Raw genomic sequence first — 15,431 nt, 5'->3', positions numbered from 1 at the left:
CTAATTTAGAGGGTTCAGAAACATTGCGAAATAATACAACAGAACCATCGCTAATGTGGCAATAGTGCAGACAAGTCGTAGCTCGCTACCTCGCTTGAGCCAGGTCGTTTCAACATATAAGCAAAAACATATTTTACATTTCATTTTGACGTCATAAGTCATTGTGAGGTCAGTCAGAGCTTGAGGGAAGGCCGAATGCTGCCCCCGAGCCATAGTATCCGAAGCACTCTTATTGCTTCAGACACTCTATATATAGTCATTGAAATCCTTGATCGGAAAGTTATGATATTTGTGACCTTTAATCCTTTTGATTTTTCTAATATGTATCAAAACTACTAATCACACACACAAAATAAACGCTACATGTACAAAAGGACGGTGTGAAATGAAGCCTTTTAAATCCATCCATCACAACGGCTGCAGATGTCTCAAAACTGTCTTTCAAAGATCTGTATTGATGTATATGTGTATGTGCATGGCTCTAATTTCACAATGGTGTACCTGAAAAAAATATCTGAAGATGCACCATTCCATCCCTATTGGCTAGTGTATTATGAACATTCTATGCTATCACTGAAAGACGAACATGAGCAGAGTGGAACCACTATGATGTAGAAACTCGTCTGACCAACACAAGCTGAAATAGGGATGCAACTTTGCGGCAGAAAATGACTAAAAAGTTCACTTGATTAGTCGATTGAAAACTATGAATTTACATCCAATCGTTGATGAAAAGTGTTTTTCACTGTCTGCTCACCATAATTCAACTCACTTTAAGAAATGAAAGACATTCACGCGACACGACATCAAGCTTTCTTGTTTAGTTATATTGAGCAAATGCTTCTTTTGAGCATGCAGGGCAAAAAACGAAAACAAACTCAGCCTATCAGTGTTATTGACACACTATTTACTAAATGTATTTAAAAGCTTAAGATATACTACCCATTTTGAAAGAGGACAAGGAAATAGGAATCTGACACTTTCCATTGTCCATTGTCCAGAGAGTTAATCTTGTGTTGAGATAATGAAATGTGTCTTCCCATCCCCCTTTCACAAGCTACCTGACCTCCCATGACCTGGGCAGGGTTTCTTTCCCCAAAAGACTTTAGAGTTGCAGTCATCATTGTTCCTTTGTAAGCCAATAGACAAGAATGATGTTGCTGATGAAATTGCATTTATTCAGCATGCAAGTACAGGGAAAAGTTTGGCTAGTATCTGCCGTTCAGACCCTTTGAGTTTAGTGTGATGACACGGGTTGCCACTGACGATTATTGTGCTTGTCAAATGATCACCAACATCACGGTTAGTCACCTAATCGGATCATGTAAAATTGCTGCATATCGTACCAGCAAGCTCAAATGTAACCATCATTAGCTTACAGCTTGATATCTATAAGGTGTGTACAAATTAATAATCAAGACAATTAAGAGGATATTACATTCAACTTCGATTACATTTTGCAGCTTGCACCAGCATTCCTGACTTCTTTATAAATTATGCAGCAACTTAAACTGAAGGCGAAATTGTGGGTATAAAGTTTTTAGCTGTAAATGTTGAGTGCATTTTAAAATGGAACCAAAACCTATGCACTGTGCAGAGTGGCACAAATACTATTACACTATTTAAAAATATATATAAATAAAAGGACACAAATACATTTTGCTCTTCTTGGCCAACAAGCTTTTTTTTTATGTCGACCGTAGTTAAATCCGATGAGTACATTTAGGAACAGGTACTCTGTTAAAGAATACAAAAATAAACTTGGATCAGTTTTTAATGTTGTTTCATAACTTTTATCCAAAACATTGTGTTTCTTTCACTACTTTGCATAATTTTAAAGTAGTAAATTGTTCTACACAATCAAAATGTAGTATGCGACTGAAACGGAAAAAACAATCCCTAAGTATCAAGAGGAATGTATTTTTTTCAAACACAATAAATTATTATGTCAAAATGAAGTTTATCTTTTTTATCTTTTTTTTTAATGTGTTCCCATTGAGGGCTTGCAGCAAATTATGTCATGTTGTTCCTTTGAGTCCTGCTAGGTCCAACTCCATAAACACAACACGATGTGGGGTAATTGCGTGCGACTGAATGAAGAGAGACTGTGAGGTAGCATGTGTGCTGTGATGCTCCTGTTCAATGTCAAACCCAGACATACAAAAACTGTGTTTTGGTTCACTAACTAAAGCCTCCATAATCCACAGCAGGGGCTAGAATAGGTTGGCGTACAAAACAGCACATTGTGTGACATCACACAAACATGGAAATCTATGTGTGGTAAATGCTCGCTTCCAGGCATGACTGTGGCAATGTCAGTAAAGAAATCTTGAATCATCCACAGCATGTTTCCTTTTCAGACGCTCGCGTATCACCGCTGTGCTGCCATGGAAGGGAAGTTTACATCGTATTCAGTATTTTTGCTGAATATGTCTGAAATTTCGGTCTCAGTTGCTGTTGCGACATTTGCATTCCCCAGAATGCTTTTGTTCACATCACGGATGACCTGCAATACCACTTTTGCGCATGTGCGTTGCAGTGAAGGCTTACAGCCAGCGAGAGACGAGATACAAACAAAGTGGCAAATCAATAGCTACATAACATCAACTATTAAATTAATTATCGAGGATTTTGATCGTGGACGTCATTGTGACTAGTCAGCTGATCTTGGCAGCTCTAGTGATGATACACAATGCATCATATGCTGGATAGAGAAATCTACAGTATTTTCGTCACTGTAAATCGCTGCGGATTATAAGGTGCACCTTCAATGAATGGCCTATTTCAAAACTGTTTTCAAATATATAGCGCACTGCATTATAAGGCGCATAGAATAGAAGTCACAATTATGGCTGTGGTTGTGAAACGAATCCACTAGATGGAGCTACGCTAAAGGGAATACACAACAAGACATACAGCTTTATTTATAGAGAGCAAAGCCATATCAAAACTGTTCACAAAAACGGACATGAAATATATACATACAAATGGCATGACAAAACAATAAAGACAAAAATTCTGAAGACAACTGATTCAACAAAATGGCACATCAACCTCATGGGCTCTCATCCACAAGGGGCTAAATATTCTTAAGAAGTCTTGCTTGTCTCCTTCTTCCTTCGTTTAGTCAGTAGTTAACTGTGCTTTTGGAATTATCTTCGTTTCATGAAGGCTAAGCAGAGCTCACAAAGTAGTTGTCTGTAGTTGTGTGTCGGTGAATGCACATGTCAATTAGTGGCGGGCAAAACCCTTTAAGGTTACAATTGGTTCCTGCTAATAATCACCACTAGATGGCAAAGGAACACTAACAGGGAAACAACTCAATGGGGAACATAACAGGGTTCCCACTCTTCCACTTGCGTTTTATTTATGGACCTTTTAAGGACTTTTGAGGGCTAATTTAGCCCTTTTTAAGGACTTTTTTTTCTCCATTCAGCGGGGGAAGCACGGTGGATTTAATGCCCGCTCAGCAATATGCGGGCTGAACAGAAAGCCACATATCATTGAGCCCTTGTTCAAATCAATGCTGCCAAAGGAAGGGCACTACTTAAATTTATTTTCAAATACAACTATTTTTAAGGCTTTTTCATTGATTTTAGAAGCTTTCCCTGAAAATGAAGGACAATTAAGAACATAGTTTTACAACTTATTTTTATGGATTTTTATGAACTTTAAGGATTAAAATTGAGTTTTCCTGAATACACTTTGGGGTAGTTTTAAATGAAATAGACAAAGTACTTGGGATGTAGGTTGCGCAGAACCTCACTTTTTTTTCCATGATTGCTGTTTTACTCGAAAGTGGTACAATGCTGTGTGATCTCAGTTTCTCCACTGGGGCTGGAGTGCTCTCTCATCGCTGCTCTAGGGTAATGAGGTGGAAGTAGGAGAGGGTTAAATGTGCTCAACCTCACTCCCTCTACCTCATTCTCCCCAGGCAGGATATGATGGGTGTCTATTTAACTTCACACTTGAAGATGTATAAGAACCACTTTATGAGGAGAGTGAAACAACGGGCGTTAAAACAAGCAAGGGTTGTCTGCTGCTGTCCACATGCCAAAAGTAAAAGGGACAGAATTCAGTGAAGTGCTCTACAGATGAATATAAGCCACCATCTCCTGCTCACTGTTCCACTCTTCTCTCTCTCTTAAGTCCAGACTTAAGACTGTCCTGCATTCTTCTTTCCACACTCGTTTATTTACTCCTGCACATGCATACATGCGGCACGCTGCCTTGTCCATTTTGTATTTCAAACTCATAAAATGTTTACTAATTTTGCGGCAGTTTTTTTTCATGTGAATTAAAAATTCGCAAAGAACATTTCCGATTGGTAATCATGGTTTAAAAATGTGTAGTGGTATCTCACACACGTCCAAATATTAGATTTTCACTTTGAAGCACCTCCTCATTTACTTGTACTTTAAATATGGAATTCACTCAGCTGCATTTACTTTTCAATATGGCACAAGGAAATAACTAATGTTCAAAACTTTCCTTTGTAATTGAAATAAATGGAGCAAACCAGAGAAACGTTCCTCCACCAAAGCTTTACATTCTACGACTACTACCTATAACGTTAATTTGGAGCTGAATGACTCTCCATAAAACTGACGTTAGAGGGGAAAAAAGGGCAAATGGTCTTCATCTCTCTGCATGAAATGCCACTGCAAATAATTTTCCACCAAAGCACAAAGGCCTTAACCACCACACACAAACTGCAGTTTCTTACGATGGCCGCTGAATGGCTGATTTGGTCAAGCGTGGCGACTTCACTCAATGAAGTAGTGGACAGGCATGAGTCGGGTTTGAACGCCTTCTCTTTTTGAGGTCACTCAGCAGGAGTGGGTGGTTATAGTAGAAGAGTGTGCTCCTCCCCCACCTTAGAGTCACATCGTGTTCACCCGCTTCTCAAACCCTCCTCTCTGTCCCTGTACGCTAGACTTCATCGGTATTTGCTTTCAAAAAAGCTGTTCCGCCTCCTCTCACTTGCCTTCTTCTTGGGCTCTTCCCCTCCAACACACACACATACATATGCTCACATACAACGCAATCACCCCACCAGATTTTGATCCCAAAAATAGATAAAAAGGAAGCTCATCAATAAAGCAGGGTATGTGTAGATCAGTGATGTGTGAAAATAGTGGCTATGGCAGCATACAGTACAAACATCCAATCCGCACGCGGGTAGGCACGCAATCACAAACACACACACACGCACTCTCTCACACACAGAGAGAGGCTGGCCTGCAAAGATGAAAGTGACATGACCACTATAGGTCTGTGAACGCTGCAGAGCAGAGCCCCCAAACTGAGGCTGAATGAGCTGAATAGGCTCAGCCATTCTTTCCTCCTTTCATTCCCCGTAGGCCTTAACTGTTGGAACTCTTCATTCCTCACAATGGGCAAATGCACTAAAACTCTTTTTTTCACTCATGCAAATCACCTCAGTTCTGAGTCGGTATGTCATCATGTGAAGTGGAAAACACGCATTCGGTTGATTTAAAAAAAAACGTTAGCTGTTAGGCTGCCTTTTTAAATTATATTTACATTTAACTCTGTAGATTTTTTGTATTAATTATATCTTGTTTTAAGTGGAAATGTGCCAAACTGCATTTTATTGAGGTCAATGTCTATTGTTTTGAAGCTAAGTCTGCAGCTGAGTTGGCAAAACAGTTTAAAAACAAGATTTTTTTTTCCTGGAAACTTTTTTTTTAACTTTATGAGAAATGTCTTAGGGAAAACTAAAAAGTATTTTCAAAACGTTGTTGACCAGAGATTCATCTGGCTTCTTTGACGTGTGAGCAGCGTGATGAAAGATCTGCCCCATATGTTGAGTGCCTAAAGATACATTTTGCATGTTAAATAATTTGACATTTGTATCCAGATAAAAAAGTGAAATTCATAAGCCCAAAGATGAGTTTGATGATCATTAGCAGTGTCCAAGAGATAATAGTAAAGCCAACAGCAAATATAGCTGCTCAAGGGGCCCACAAAGACGGCAAGTGTTTGTTGACTGCTCAGGCTGAAGAGCAAACAGTAAACTTTGAATCTTTCAACAATAAGTACACATATCCTGCGCCTCTGTGATGCAGTATGTGTTGTTGTTGCTGCTGAGTTCCCCACACTCTGATGTTTATTTATTTTTGGCTTCGTAGCATTAAGAGAGTTCGAACTGTGATAGTGTTATTACCTCCTATTCTTTTTTTTTCACGCAGATAGCACAACTTGGGAAAAAAAATGAACACTTATAATTTAGTTGATGAAAACATGCAGTTGAGTAACACAGTTCAGTGGAAACAAGTAAGGTAAAATAGTTTAGATTTGAAATACAATTTATATGAGGGACATTGGCGCCGAGCTTTGTGATCACATCTCTTCCCATATGGATCAAGTTGCAGGAGAAAATTGTTGGGATTCCGATGTCAGATAAGTTCAAAGTGCACAAAAAAAGATTGTGAAGTTGCTTTCCTCATCTGCCGTTGACACGCAATGCAAAAAAAAAAAAAAAAGAAGAGGAATGGCACCAAACAGCAGAATACTTTCTGACGATTTGATAAGTGAATAGAATACACAAAAGACGTATTCGTGAGAAAAGAAAGCAAGATATGCAGTTGTCAGCATCACTACAAACTTTTCCTTACCTCCACCGTCGTATCTTTTCACTTCGAAGCTGTTGCTTATCACTCTTCTTTTTGGTCTGACGTTAACTTTTGACTGTCCGATTCCTCCGAGAATCCAACTGGAAGAACGCGGCGCTAACTGGCGTCTTGGCGTGTGACGCCAAACTCCATGTACGAAGTTTCGGAAAAAGTTTTTAAAACAACGCAAAATGTGCAGCTTTTGCTCAAAGCGGAAAAGAAGAAGTCGCGTGCAACTTTTTTTTACAACCCATCCTCTCCCCAACACCAAAAGGTGTGCGCTCTGTGCGGCTCGCTTTCTGCTTCTTTCGCCAACAGCCACGAGAGTTTTGGTCAAAGTTAGCAGGAGCAAAATGAACTTAGAAACGGTTTGGCGGACAGTTGCTGTGAGGACTCGCACGCGGTGGTGCTGAGATCATCAGGGCTGCTGATCTGTTTTCAATCCGACCCCCTTCTCTCCCTCCACTCCCGCTTCCTCCTTCTCCTCCTCCTCCTCTTCTTCTTCTCTCCCTCCCCGTGCTCCCTGGTGAGTTGGGAGACATTTGCTGCACCAGATGGGCCGGGCTAACTCAATCCAGCAGTTGCAGACTTGTCAAGGGACGAGTAGATAAAGTTACAGTTATTCCATTTTTAAAAGTAAAAGCCTGCGTTACTCCAGAACGACTAAGATTTGTGCACGACATGCAGATTGTAAATTAATTCTAATCCAATTATCACTGACACTAAAATGGGTGTTGCTATTCAGTATAGGATTTTAAAAGAAAGGAAGTTGTCTTTACACTGTAATAGCATAACAATGCGTGAACAATCTAAATTTGCTTGTTTAATTTCTGTCAGGGGGGAGTGATTAGCGCGTCGACCTCACAGTGCAGTGGTATCAGTTTCGATCCCAGCTCCAGCCTCCGTGTATGGACTTTGCATGTTCTCCCCATGCCTGCGTGGGTTTTCTCCGGGTACTCCGGTTTACTCCCACATTCCAAAAACATGCATGGCAGACTGAGTGAACATTCTAAATTGTCCCTAGGTGTGAGTGTGAGCGCGGGTGGGGGGTTTTTTGTCTCTGTGTGCCCTGCCTTAGGATTGGCTCCAGCATACCCGACGACCCTTGTGAGGATAAGCGGATCAGAATATGGATGGATGGATGAACTTCTGTCACTCGCAAATGTACCTTGGCAGTTATCTTATGTCATGACTTTATCATTTCTCAGGGTTGGAAAAGGGAGGAATGGAAAGATGTTTCCTGAAAGTATTGCTTTTGATCACAACTTTTTTTTTTTGCTTTTGATCAACTACACTTAAGTGTGATTAATTGAAACTGTGACTTTTGTTGTTGTTGTAACTTTTGGTGTCAATATCAAATACCATAAATGATGTTTGAGAGGGAAGAAATTTCATCTGTGCTGTAACATACAGCACATTTGACAATAAAGTTGTATCCAATCCAATTTCTGTTCAGATTTGTGTCATACAATTATTTATAAGATGTGTGTTGTCGTCGCTGATGATGTAGTGGTACACTTACCTGACTTGTGTGCGGGCAGCGTTGAGGTCATTCCCATTCTGTGACGGTATGAATATGGGTGTGTATGGTTGTTCATTTCTAAATGTACCCTGACTGACTGGCGACCAGTTCAGGATGTAGTCCGCCTTTCGCCCATAGTCACCTGGGATAGGCTCCTGCACCCTCTGCGACTCCTGTTCAGGATAAGTAGTATTGAAAATGGATTGGTGGATGTGTGTTGTATATTATAACACATTGGAGTGGAGTAGAAGATGAGAGGTTGTGGTTCGAATATTAGCTCAGGCCATTCATGTGTATATACATTCTCCCTTCAGCTTGGTTACTCACGGTACACAGGCTTTCTCACAGATCCTTAAAATTTGCTTCTGAGACTAACTGTAGTGTCTAAATGAAATGTCAATGGATATTTTTTGCCCTGGCGGCCAGGTGGTCATCTGGTTAACGCATCAACCTCACAGTGCAGAGGTCGTGGGTTCGATCCCGGCTCCGGCCTGCCTGTGTGGAGTTTGCATATTCTCTTTTGCCTGCGTGGGTTTTCTCCGGGTACTCCAGTTTCCTCACACATTCCAAAAACATGCATGGCAAGTTAAAGGAACACTCTGAATTGTCCCTAGGTGTGAGTGTGAGCGCGGATGGTTGTTCATCTATGTGTGCCCTGTGATTGGCTGGCAACCGCTTCAGGGTGTCCCCCGCCTACTGCCCCGAAGACAGCCAAGATAGGATTAGGCCCTCCCTGCGACCCTTGTGATGATAAAATGGATGGAAAGAGGGATGGATATTTTTGACCAAACAATAACTGGTGACAAAAGTCCGGAGGCTTCAACTCATCCGCAAGTGTCCATCCTAATGAGGGCGAGTGGGTGGTTGGTGTTATATTTTGCCCATCTCACATGCATGAATGAGGAAACTCATTGCATCCATTTGGGTTACGGGTGAACAGGAGCCTGTCCCATCTGAATTCGGAAGAGAGGAAGAGTCCACCCTGGACTGGTCGCCAGCTAATTGTAGAGCACATAATAGAACAACAGGATTCACATTCACATGAAAAGACAATTTAGATTCAATATACCGGTATATGATTTTTTTTTTATGTTGGAGAAAGCCGGATTGCCCACAAAAAATCCACACCAACTTTCTCTAGGAAGAATACGAGAAGATTTATATAAAAATATGCAAGAGTGAGTATGTAAAACTGAGCCTTGTATAGAGAGATAAGTACAGTACACATATGGATAAAAGCATTGATGATATGTCGATTTTTCCTTTATTTTTGTATTGAAAAAGGATCAAGTTATATGTCGCTACATAACAAGGGGTAGGACGAGGTAAGTTTCTTCCTTCTTGCTCCTCCTTTGATCATAGAATTGTGATGATGACTGTTTTTTATTTTCCTTTTTACAATTTTTGCTTGCTTTCACCTTTGTCAATTTGTTGTTGTATTGTGTTTTATATGTTGAATAAATAAACAAACAGAAAGATTTGGTTCACATTATGCAGGAGAAATTGTCCTGATAATCTTTGCTTTCATTTCATTGTTGATGGTCTGTCATGGAGATGAATCTTTGAGGAACACTAAGAGCTGTACCATATAAGATAACATTTAAAATCGCATTCTTACGAATGAAATTTGTATTGTACATATATATATATATATATATATATATATATATATATATATATATATATATATATATATACACGGTATATATATATAGATAGATGTGTGTGTGTGTGTGTTTCGGAATACAAATTCATGTGTTATTTGTGCTTATTTAAAAAAATAAATCATGAGAAGAGGATATTGAAAAAATGTGCATATTGTAAAAATAAAAATTGCAATTCCATTATTTTTTCTAAATCCTTTAGCACTAATTCTTGTCAGGGGAGTATCACTGCTATCAATTATTATTTTTTTCAATGCTCTACCAATAACTGCAAGTAACTACGGACATTTTTGCCAGCACCACGGAGCCGGCTGGCGCTCCCATTCGCATGCTGGAGAACATATGGAGAGGGACAAGAACCGGCAAGAAAGGAAATTTGAACTGTTTTTTTCCATCAATCATTATGGGGAATGTGAGGTTACACACCAAAGAACAAATTCATGGCTGTTAGAAAACAGCAATTGTTTGTCTACTTTCAACCATATGCAGAAGCCAATGCGAGTGAGATCATGCACACCTTGATTGCGAGATTACAATTTCAGCATCCCGGCGCCCTCATCCTGGTCAGTCTCCAGTACTTGATACAACACATAGATGGTAAAACAAGAGGGAATAAAATCTTTTGACACTCTTTTACAGCTCTTCTCTCCCTCCACTGAGAAATCCGTCCACACATTAAGATCACCAGCAGGCTGCTGATGGAACAACAGCTGGCCAGCATACAATAACGTTCTCAAGACAGAAGAGGTGCTGCAGGAGTTTTTACATGTCACAAACTGGTTTTGCTTTTCAATAAGTTCTGTATGTTTTGTTTAAATTTTACAATGTAAATATATGAGCAGGGCGGCCCGGTAGTCCAGTGGTTAGCACGTCGGCTTCACAGTGCAGAGGTACCGGGTTCGATTCCAGCTCCGGCCTCCCTGTGTGGAGTTTGCATGTTCTCCCTGGGCCTGCGTGGGTTTTCTCCGGGTGCTCTGGTTTCCTCCCACATTCCAAAAATATGCATGGCAGGCTGATTGAACACTCTAAATTGTCCCTAGGTGTGAGTGTGAGCGTGGATGGTTGTTCGTCTATGTGTGCCCTGCGATTGGCTGGCAACAGCATCAGGGTGACCCCCGCCTACTGCCCGAAGACGGCTGGGATAGGCTCCAGCACCCCCATCGACCCTTGTGAGGATAAGCGGATCGGAAAATGGATGCTTGGATGAAAATTAGAAAGTACATTTTACAAGGAAATGTTTTGAGTAAATTTTACTTGCGTCATATATACTTGCGTCAAAAGTCCCTTCGGGGTTAAGAACGAACTCATAAACTTCAGGTTAGAAGACACCCACTCTACCAACAGAGCCATAGTGCTCCTACTGTGTTTTAGTGTTTTACTGATGTGTCCAAAAGGAAACCCGACAAGCATGGTATCGACACGAGCGTCGGGCCAGTAGACAGCTGGGATAGGCTCCAGCACGGCCCGCGACCCTTGTGAGGAAAAGTGGATCAGAAAATGGATGGATGGATTTTTCTGAGTAATCAAATGTTCCATATTTACTTTATTTAAAAAAACATTCATGTTTATTGGCTGTGTGTGTGTGTGTTTTGCATGTAACAAAATAAACGCGGCATTTGCAGGAAAAAAATTAACATTTTCATATGTGGTAAAAGTGGGCTACAGGTGTCTGAGTGGTCAGCTGAGATTGCAGTATAAAATTGGTGCTCTGGCCTTCCTGTGTGGAGTTTTCATGTGCTCCCCAATCAATTGTGCAGGTTTTTAATGGTTTGCGAGCCACTCTGTGCAAAATGACATTAATTTTTGTATTCTTCCTCTGCCTATGATCGGCAGCGGAGGTGTCAAAGTCATTTTTGTCACGGGCCACATTGTAGTTACGGTTTCCCATGGAGGGCCGTTACGACTGTAAATTTTATGAAACCATATTAATGTTGAACCACCTCCACGTATTACATACATAACAACCACAAATTGATGGATAACTTGTTTTGAAATCTGAAGTCAAGAATAATGGCTTGTTCAAACATCGCTATTAAGGATTACATGTGACAATTTGAAATTGTGGTTCAGACGATAGCAAGCATCATGGAAGTCAACATTGTTTATATAATTGATGCATAAAATGATGTGGCAGACCCGATCTGGCCCCCGGGCCTTGCCTTTGACACCTGTGATCTACAGTATCCAAAAGTCACATCCAATTTAGTGCATAGCTTGCCATGACACACTTGTTTGTACTGTACATATGTTATGTACTTGTGTACACATGTACAAAATAATTTGTACCCCTCTCTTAATTAAATATTATTTTTAAATGGATTACTTTTGTCAGATTCAATTTATTTCTGTGATGACTGCGGATTTTCCTTTAAGGTGGTTTTGGGGTGGGTTTTGTCCACGAGTGTATGGACCGTACCGACCGTATGTGATCATGCGTGAGCATTACGATAGCAGATACGATATCAACAGCCCTAAAAATGTCTTCCATGTGTTGATTTTAAAGATCTTTGTTATTGTTGTTATTGTAGGTATGAGCCCTACGCAAACATTTCAGGCCTTGTCACTCTGTGTAAACAGCACAGAGACGGAGAGGCGTAACAGAATGTTACGGCAATTAGGTGACTACAGAGAGAGTAGCGCCACCGTATCAATGTCTGTGTAAATGGAACAGTTGAAATGGCAGAGCGGCTCATTTGAGGCCCATTGGTGTTGACACAGCTCTGTGCAGTGAACTCTCGCTCGTTGCAATTTTGCGCGACTTGCCATAGATTCTCTCAAGTGATAAAAATACATACCTTTGAAAATTTAGTCATAAGATTAGAGGGTAAAGTATGGGAAATGCTGTTAAGTCCTTAACAATCACCACTCCAGCCAAGTGTTTGCTGATGTTGGGATTGGTGGTGAAATTCAGCAGAAACAGGGTGCCCCAGTGAAATGGACAAGCAAAAAAAAAAAAAAAAGTAAACTCCACTACACTGTAAAGAATCTATTGTAAAATACTGTAACAATAAATTACTTGCAGCAGGGACACCAGTAATTTACTGTTATGATACAATGCACCTACTGTAATTCATTTTAACAATATATTACCATATTTTGAAGTACGGTACATTACCATTCAATAACTATGGGTGGTAACATAATTTTACACCGCATCACTCATTATTTATTTTAACAGTCTACAACTGTATTTTGGATTCGAGTACATGTACTTATTTTACTGTAAATGTATCTTTACAGCATGCACCATTTTTTAGAAAAAAAATAATAGCGCATCTGGTTTATGTGCTGCTTTTGTGTCACACATTCAGTGTTGTTTAATGAAAAAGTGGAATGAATTTTCCCTCAAGGGATGAAGATAGAAATGTGGTGCCTACTGCTTGACAGAATATACTGTTTGATTCTGTTACATGACAGTTCATTATTCTTAACCAAGCATGAGCCTATTCATTTATATGCAGATGACAATTTTTAATGGTATTTCACTTTTTCTTATTCAATCAAGATACCTTTACAGTTCTAATATTTGTAATTTCTAGCAATACAATTTGATAGTTTTTTCCAGTTCGTGATCACTGACTGATTTAACTGTTAATTTACATGCTGTGGATCGATATTTCACAGTACTTTATTTGTATATATACATATTTTTTTGAAAAGAAAGTAAAATACTGTCGTAAATTCACTGTAAATTTACAGAAATGTGTTACATTGTATTGGCGTCACACTGACGTAGACCCAAATTAAAAGCCTCTCTTTATTTCCGTTTAGTACATTTGTTCCAATGTAAAAACAAAGGAATGCAATTGGTGAATCCATTTTTCTCACCCACGCAATATCGAACATGAACAGCTTGAGTTTGCATGCGTAGAACAATTCATATTGTTTTCAAAACACTTAGAAATAACACACACACACACACACACGCACATCAAAACTTAGTTTAAAGGGCCAAGAACATACTGGAGAGGCTTCTGCATGCTTTACTGGAGAAAATATGAAAATGATGACGCAAGTGAGACACCCAAATGGGAAATAAGTACAAAAACGAAGTGATCCCACTCGTCCTTGATATGCTGACAAAACTCTTGAACGTGTGTAAACTACTCAACCTGGTTGGTTGGTTTGGTTTGTTTGTTTATTGAACATAAAACATATACAGTAATAATTTGACAGAAAATAAGGTAGATAAAAAAGTAAAAGAAAGAAATCAGTCTTCATTCAACACAGTTATTATGTTCAAGGGAGTAGGATGAAGTAAAAAAACGTATCTAGTCCTACCCCGTTATGGGTTTATATCTACTAAATCATTTTTATATCAATCAGAAAAGAAAAAGTAAGAAGAAATCTCCATTAAGGCTCATACTTTACCCTTAACCGTGATATTTTCACAACTTTTGGTTTGTATCGGGATTATATACATCCTCACCCTGGCACTCTTGTGTCAATTTTCTCTTGTATTCATAATGGATATTGCAATACCTTTCTCTATTTATCAACTTAGTTCTGATTTATCATTATATTTAATGTTTAGAATTTATCATTTTAACTCTGATTGGTGTAGGTTGTTTGTACTATTTTTTTGAATTTGTTTTTGAACTCAGCAAGCGATTTACTCATTTTTAGGTCCGTTTCGAGATTATTCCACAGATTAACACCTTTGCTAGATACACTTCTTTGCTTGATGTTTGTTCTTGTTTTGAGTTTTTTGAATAAGTTGGTACCTCTTAATTCATAGTTGCTTTCTCGAATTTCAAAAAACTTCTGAATGTTTTGGCAGAGCAGGTTATTGTGTGCTTTGTACATTAATTGGGCGATTTTAAAGTCAACCAGGTCATAAAATTTCATCGTATTTAATTTGATAAATAGTGGATTTGTGGGTTCCGTATATTTTGATCTATTAATAATTCGAATTGCTTTTTTTTGTAGTTTGAGAATAGGGAGTGTGTTTGTTTTGCAGGCATTTCCCCATATTTCCACACAGTAGGTCATGTATGGTAATAATAATGAAGTGTATAATGTGTACAAGGATCTCTTATTTAGCACTTGCTTGTTTTTTTTTTAGAGGATCCCTACGGTCTTGGCTATTTTTCTTTTTACGTTATCGATATGTGGTTTCCAACATAGTTTTGAGTCTATTACTAATCCGAGAAACTTGGTTTCATACGCTCTTTCTATTTCAATTGAGTTTACCATAATTTTAGCTTGGTGTTTGATTGGTCTTGTGCCAAAAACAATTGACTTCGATTTTTTTCAGGTTAAGTGACAATTTATTTCTGTCGAACCAGTTTTTTAATTTGTTTAATTCGTTTTCTACGGTTGTCAGGAGCTGTTTCAGATTTATTCCAGAACAGTAGAAAGTTGTATCATCAGCAAATAGGACACATTTAAATAGTTTTGATACCTTGCAGATATCATTTATATATAAGATGAATAGTTTTGGACCAAGCACTGACCCCTGAGGAACTCCGTGAGTGATTTTCAGTTGATTCGTTTTTTATTGTTGAGTTGCACGTACTGATATCTGTTTTCTAAATAACTTTTTATCCATTTATAAGCTACACCTCTAATGCCATATCTTTTTAGTTTTTTCAATAATATACTGTGATC

At 39.0% G+C, this 15,431-nt stretch overlaps 2 protein-coding genes across 2 annotated transcripts in view; both read right to left on the bottom strand.

Moving 5' to 3' along the window:
• gli2a (GLI family zinc finger 2a) overlaps positions 1–7,124 on the bottom strand; it is a 93,129-nt gene extending 86,005 nt beyond the window's left edge. The window contains exon 1 of the mRNA XM_052082995.1: positions 6,639–7,124. The gene's annotated coding sequence lies outside the window, so the exon portion shown is untranslated. The remainder of the gene's footprint in view (positions 1–6,638) is intronic.
• The window catches only part of LOC127612067 (cell surface glycoprotein 1-like), a 259,014-nt gene that overhangs the window by 181,018 nt on the left and 62,565 nt on the right, over positions 1–15,431 (bottom strand). The gene's annotated exons all lie outside the window — the stretch shown is intronic.

This window comes from Hippocampus zosterae, chromosome 12 (genome assembly GCF_025434085.1).
Source record: "Hippocampus zosterae strain Florida chromosome 12, ASM2543408v3, whole genome shotgun sequence".
In the NCBI taxonomy this organism is placed as follows: domain Eukaryota; kingdom Metazoa; phylum Chordata; class Actinopteri; order Syngnathiformes; family Syngnathidae; genus Hippocampus; species Hippocampus zosterae.
This window is presented reverse-complemented; position numbering and strand designations above follow the sequence as displayed.